Source organism: Etheostoma spectabile, unplaced genomic scaffold (assembly GCF_008692095.1).
Source record: "Etheostoma spectabile isolate EspeVRDwgs_2016 unplaced genomic scaffold, UIUC_Espe_1.0 scaffold119, whole genome shotgun sequence".
NCBI classification, from domain to species: domain Eukaryota; kingdom Metazoa; phylum Chordata; class Actinopteri; order Perciformes; family Percidae; genus Etheostoma; species Etheostoma spectabile.
The window spans coordinates 1103973-1110916 of NW_022605570.1; the positions used below are offsets into that span (position 1 = coordinate 1103973).

Sequence of the window (6944 nt, forward strand, 5' to 3'; positions counted from 1 at the left end):
TAATAACAACAGAGTGAAAACATTGTAATTTCCCCTTGCAGAATTAATAAGTATACATTATTATTGTTTTTATTATTACAGTCAACCCATAGAGTAGTAGTTGTTTTTGTGCCTGAACCCTAGTGTTGCCAGATGAGAAAAGTGATCTTTATTTGAGACAATGGTATCTTACGGTTTTGGAAGGCACTGATAAATGATGTCGCTGATTTGAAAGAAAGGCTTTTTGTGTCATTCTGGCGAGCAACAACTCTTTGTTTTGTTTCTCTGCATGTTTCTGTGTTGAGGAACATTACGGATCTTATCTTACTTTCTCTACACATTGAGACAAAACATGATCAAATCACGGTATATATACTGTATGCGATCTACTGTTCACTAAGCTGTGTGTAGATTTGGAGGTTTTAATCAGTCCTTGAAATCCAATTACAACACCTCCCTTCTTTTTCTTTCAGACTTGCTTTTCTTTGATGAAAACAGGTCCACCTGGAGAGCGTGAAACAAACAAAATGTAGATTTCAGCTTTTTAAAACGTCACTTTTACTATTTTTCCCTGAAAGGAATACGTAAAACAGTTGCGTTCCTCCATGTAGTTGACGCTATGATGTCATTTTATTGAATGTACTGTAAGTCTACTTTAGTTCATGTTTTCTTGTTATCAAAACCATGCAAAATCACCAAAGGAAATGGCAAAGCACTAACAACCATGAATGGACAGATTATTTTTCTTGGTCTAAGGAATGTAGCTACAACCAAGTTCTTTGCGCTGTGGAGCAGTAAAGTTCTGCCCAAAGTAAATTTTCGCCTTTACTTCTGTGCCTTTGCAGACCTTAAATTGTTCCTCTGCTGTGGCTTGAGCATTTAGTTGGCTCCACCATTCAGAAATAATGAGATAGCAGTGCCAAGCCTGCGGTCAGCTCCACCAATCAGGAGTGACCCAGTGACAGGAGAGTCGGTACCGGATCTCATGGTTCAATCCAAGATGGCAGCGCACCAGTGAAACGTGTTCTACTGCCCGAATCGTTTTGCAAAGCATTACAGCATTTAATTATGACAGTAAAATATAAAATTCCAAAGAGTAAATCAAATCCATGTATTACAGACAAATGTTGAAAATGACTAATTTACAGATTTTTTATTTTATTTTAGTCTTTCATCGTCAGCCACCCACTACAGTATGCAGCCAATGTGGGTGAGGACACTTTTGAATAAAAATAAACGAGAAATTGACTTTTACGAGAGCAAGTTACCAATGATGACGCAAACGCTCTAGAGATGACCCTCCAAAAGAAGAGGACAATGGTAAAAAAAAACTAAACATAAATGATACACTCCAGACATCATTGTGACCCAATAGGGCCTATTAAATAACACAATCCGCACTGTGAGGGAGGTTGCGCTTCTTTGTCATTGATTAAACGTGGAACATCATATAATTAATCTTCTTTTATATAATATAGGATCAAGATCATTATTGTGACCTTTTATGATGATATAAGGAAAATGGGTGTGCTTGTGTTTATGGCATTTGGCCACTAGTGATTCAGTTTTTCAGTAAAACTCACATGTAATTTACCAATCTGCCAAGGTGTAAAACATTAAACAGACATCCTGTTTTCCTGTTGCTGGCTTCGCTGTCTTCTTGGCTTGTGTGGGAAGGCTTAGTGTGTGAATGTATTCCTTGCTATAATTCCTTAGAGTAGAGCAAGAGTGTGAACATTTAAAAGAAGTGACATTTCTGAAAGGAGTAATCAACCTTTTCGACCCGCAACAGCTGAAAAAAAACAGGTGTCTACTCAAAGTCCCCTGTGAATGTGTGAAACAACAGAATGGTTGGACCAATTTTCAAAGAAAATTTACTAAGAACGAAAACCAGAAATAATCCTTGCTATGCTACTTTTATAGGCCTAACTTGTGCTTTAGTTTCATAATTGTCGCTTTAAAACACATTCACATTAAATCATTGACTACTACTAACCTGTTAGGGGGTCATCTTAAAACCTGTAAGCTATTAGCATGTCATCACCATATGGCGACCATATGTTTGTAAACAGTGGCAAATGTACACATTAAACAGACATGGAGCAACATTAGCATTGATTTGAAGTTTGTGTCCACCACCTGAATGCAAGTCCATATTCCTCTCCTTTTAGCTCTGTTTTGGTCTCCACCAAGGAAACATCCATCTTATTACATGCTAAATGGTCCAATAGCATCACTAGCTAGTCGCTACCTATGTCTGTGTGCCGTTTGGTGCTGAGCAGTTAGCGTACAGTGTGTATGTAGAGCTCTTTAGCCTAAAACAGTTCATGTGACCAAACTATAAATATGGTAATAACATGTGAGACATTATAACCTAAAAACGCTCAATATGTTTATTGCAGTTCAAACAGGTGCAGTGACTTTTTTTGGTGAAAAGTTAATCTGGAGCACTGCTGAGTCAGGTGATGATTCTCTGGTGGTTCATCACTTCGAGGAATTGCTTTCAAATTACACAAAGTCTATTGTTAATATAAAATTTTTGGCTATAGCAGCTTTAAGTTACAGTAGATAGGAGAACATAAGCTAAGAAGAACTGGAATTACAAACAACTGTCCAGGGATCAAAATGCTAAATCAAGCTTTCCACTTCCAGGATTTCTCCGTTGCCGACTGAAATTCTGCCGGATTTCACTCTTTTTGGCCGGATGTCCATTGCTTTCCGCTTTCTTTGTGCTGGAATTTTATACTCCGGTCACTTTATGAGGACTGTGGCAAACTGCTCCTCAGATCTCTGCAGGGTAAATCAAAGTTCCTTTCATTTTGCAGTGGCACCGTGGCTCTGTCGGGTGTTTAGCGCCGCCCATGATGATTTTGATTGGTTTAAAGAAATGCCAATAAACCAGAGCACGTTTTTCTCCCATCCCGGAATGCTGTGTGGACTAGCCAGACCCTCCTCTGCAGTGCTCTGAAGGAAGGTTGTGACAGGTGAAAAAAAAGTCATTTATTTCCTCTTTTAAAGACTCTGATAAATAAGCTTTCTACTAAGGGCAGTGGAGTCTTGTACACAAAATACATAAAATGACAACATTTGAATGTTTTACGTTATCTCACATAAGAGAGTTCTGCATTTCTGTTTTTATATTAGATTTTTTTCCTATGTGTGTGTGTGTTTGTATGCCTGTATGCATGTGAGTGTGTACTAGAATGAGCCATCCTTTGGCCAGCGTGGAGGCCAGAGGGCTGTTAACTCTATTATTTTATTGATATCTGCAGCTGGAAGACAAATATTGTCATCTTGAGGGCCTATTTTCTCAGACTTGGTAATGTCTGAATTTCTTGTGGTACCATTGAAATGTTAACTAAAATGATCTGACTTCAGGGCTTAAAAACAAAGATGCGGTTGCATCATCGACCTCAGCCCTCTGTCTAGCTCTTGTCGTCATATGATTGTTTGCTTAAGTCCGACTCTCGGAGGAAAACTCCCCCTCAGATACCCTTACACTGTTAAGATGGTTATTTTTTAAAAAGACTTGTAATTAACTTGCTTGTGGCTCGACTATTTCATCTAGTTTCCTACAGTTCCCGGAATGTCTTGTTACAAACCCCTAGAAATGAAGTATGACTTTGAACACGCAGCTGGAAAAAGCAATAGGGATAGTGATGTTTAAAAAACAATAACACTAGGTGATACTGTTCAAATAAAGAAAAGTAATTTCTTTTTCATTTACATTTAATTAATACTTAAAAAACTATGCAATGGCTCTGAGTACAACTCATTCGTGGAGCTGCTCTGGGGGTGTAAACTATATGTTGGCTAACAAATGCTCCTTAAAAAGTTAGAAGCTTTAGGCTATTTTAACAGTTAAGTGAGGCTGCTATCTGCTAATTAGCATTCTAACATGGTGATGTTAAAAAGGTTAGGTTGTTTGCCATAGTCTATGTTGACAACTTTTCATTTACGAGATTGTTCCGGTGCCACCAGATATCCCTCATTTTCAGCCGGATGTCCCTCACCTTCCTCTTTCTTTGTGTTAGCATTCCAAAGTAAGTATCTGAAGTTCGCTAAAAATATTCATGGGAATAAAGCCTGTGGAAGTGTGTTTCCATCCAACGACTTTAAAGCAACCCCGACACCGGATAAGCGGACGAAGATGGATGGATGGATGGATGAATTGCACGACATTCAAGCTAACATTTGCTAACAAAGTTTGCAAGCAAAGATGGATTGCGCCATCTACTTACAAATGATTAATATTGCAAAAGTTGTAATGGTGCTTATGTGCCAGCTGATAGCTGTTATATTTTGCTTAAAAAAGTCTCATCTACTTGGTTCTCCACTTATATCTATCTTTCTTGACAACCGCCATGTGGGCAAAGAAAGTGGAAAACGTAGTGGAAATGACCTCAACTTCTTCTTACTTGTTTCATGGTGGGTTGCTACCAATAACTGAACTAAAACCTCATCGCAATTCATCATTTATTTGGAAAATAACATTTCCATCAGCATAATCCATTTACCGATTACGAGAAAATCTAATAAGATGTAAAGCACAAACCATTATTGCCATTATTTAGGAAATTCAATCAAGTTTTACTGTTCCCATAGGGCATTTTTCATTCGATATTACTTAATTTGCAAAACATATAGATGGAAACATGGCTACTATTGGGTGTGGTTACAGGTGCAACTTAGCACACCTTCTGAGCACACCTAACTTGGAGCTTCTAGACAGGGAAGGCTAATGAAATGCTGATGCGTTTCAGTCTGGTGTTAAGTTACTCTTGAATTAGTAAATATGTTGCATTTATAAACTCAGTTGCCATCATTTTATTGAGGCTTAAAGGTGGATTTTGAATCCTGCTTTCATGGCCAGTGAACATTCCCTTTGGATGATCATACAGCAGAATACCAAAATCAAGCATGACGGAAACGTTATAATATTTCATCTGTATGCGTTTTAAGTGCCCTCTAAGCAAATTCAAATATTTTACTGGAAAAACATCAAGCGCTTGCCTCGCCCACTCACTTTTCTCAAGCTCTAAACTTCTTGGCATGTCTGCAGTGTCTCTCCCAACAGGGGCTGCAAAAACAGCATTAGCATACGTGGGAGGGGATTTTTGACCCTTACTTAGAATCAGATAGCGCACAGTGACCGTGACATAATTCTATTTATAATGGCTGGAAACCGAAGGCTGTATAAATGTCATATCCTTCTATCTGGGCTATCTACGTGTCTGCCTGCAGAGCATGAAGAGTGAAGGCGTGGAAGTGGATTATGCGGCCCTGGACTGGTCATAATGTAAATTTAATTATACAGTGGGTAGTTTCAACCAAGCAATCTGATTGGACGATTGTGCGGTCAAACCATTGTGATAATTCCCATGAAGCACAGCTAACTGATCAAGAAATGTCAATTACCAACTCAAGGTGTAATACCAATAACATGGGAGGAGCTACAGATCCAACTATGTTATTTACATTTTTTGCTATCCATTCCTTGCTTTGTGGCTTTCCTTTTCTTTTACCCTCTCTTTAACAGCGCACGGTGAAACCTGGGTAGCACATGTGTTCGATAACATCATTTGAGTTGTGGATCAGGTCCCGGTCTGTGCTGCTTACGTAAAGCCGTAACAAGGCATGAACATTTACTATCATGGCTAATGGCTCGATCCACTAAAAGAATAAAACAAATGTACACACACTCCAGTCTGACACTAAAACATGTATATATTTTTACTTTGTAAAGATAAAAAAGAGCTGCCTGTGGTATTAGAGTAGAGAAATAAAAACAATAAAGGATAGACTTGAATGTTTTCAAGGAGTTTCCTGGTCTGCAGCTCATGGGAAATTGAGTTCATTAAAGGCTGCCAAATATAGAAATATTAAATTAACAACGTTGAAAAGTGTGTTTTTTTTATGTACCATCCTTATCTGGACATATATATGGTGAATGACACGATGATTGGGTAAGGTTATGTTCTGAGGCTGGATTGTCAGAGAATAAATTGAATATGTTCTTACAAATGCCAGTGTGATTTTGATTAAGGTTCCCTTAAATTTCCGTTTTACTTTGACCATACTATATACAGTGGGGTTTGAAAGTTTGGGCACCCCAGGTAAAAAATGTTATTAATGTGCAATTAATTTGGCAAGTATCACAGCTTGGTAACGCTTCTTGTAGCCAGCCAAGAGTCTTTCGATTCTTGTTTGAGGTATCTTCGCCCATTCTTCCTTCCAAAAGTCTTCCAGTTCTCTGAGATTTCTGGGGTGTCTGTCACGCACTGCTCTTTTAAGGTCTAAACACACCTCAAAATCCACGGTGGATTACATCAAGAGGCGTAAACTGAAGGTTTTGCCATTGCCTTCACAATCTCCTGACCTCAACATAATTGAAAATCTATGGATAGACCTTAAAAGAGCAGTGTGTGACAGTTAGCCCAGAAATTAACATTAACAAAAAAACACTATATTTGGCAGCCTTTAATGAACTCAATTTCCCATGAGCTGCAGACCAGGAAACTCCTTGAAAACATTCAAGTCTATCCTTTATTGTTTTTATTTCTCTACTCTAATACCACAGGCAGCTCTTTTTTATCTTTACAAAGTAAAAATATATACATGTTTTAATGTCAGACTGGAGTGTGTGTACATTTGTTTTATTCTTTTAGTGGATCGAGCCATTAGCCATGATAGTAAATGTTCATTTTGCATTACACGGTTTTCTTGACCTACTTGTAAAAAAAATTAACCTCTGCTGATTTTGTTTCAATTGCCCTGAAACAAAGATACAGTGCATTTGTGCAAAGAGGAATGACAGTAAACCTCAGCAAGATTGCACTGTTATTTCTCCTGTGACTTCATGTTAATGTGGCACTGTGCGAGTATGTGTGCTGTTGTTACATATCAACCACTTGTAAATCTGCAATTACATCTAAACCCACAAAGACATTCAAGATGTAATCTTT

General features: G+C 38.1%; 1 long non-coding RNA gene across 1 annotated transcript in view; it reads left to right on the forward strand.

Moving 5' to 3' along the window:
- The window catches only part of LOC116685686 (uncharacterized), a 10355-nt gene extending 9825 nt beyond the window's left edge, over positions 1-530 (forward strand). The window contains exon 3 of the long non-coding RNA XR_004331011.1: positions 520-530. This is a non-coding gene — a long non-coding RNA (uncharacterized LOC116685686). The remainder of the gene's footprint in view (positions 1-519) is intronic.
- The last annotated feature ends 6414 nt before the right edge of the window (positions 531-6944 follow it).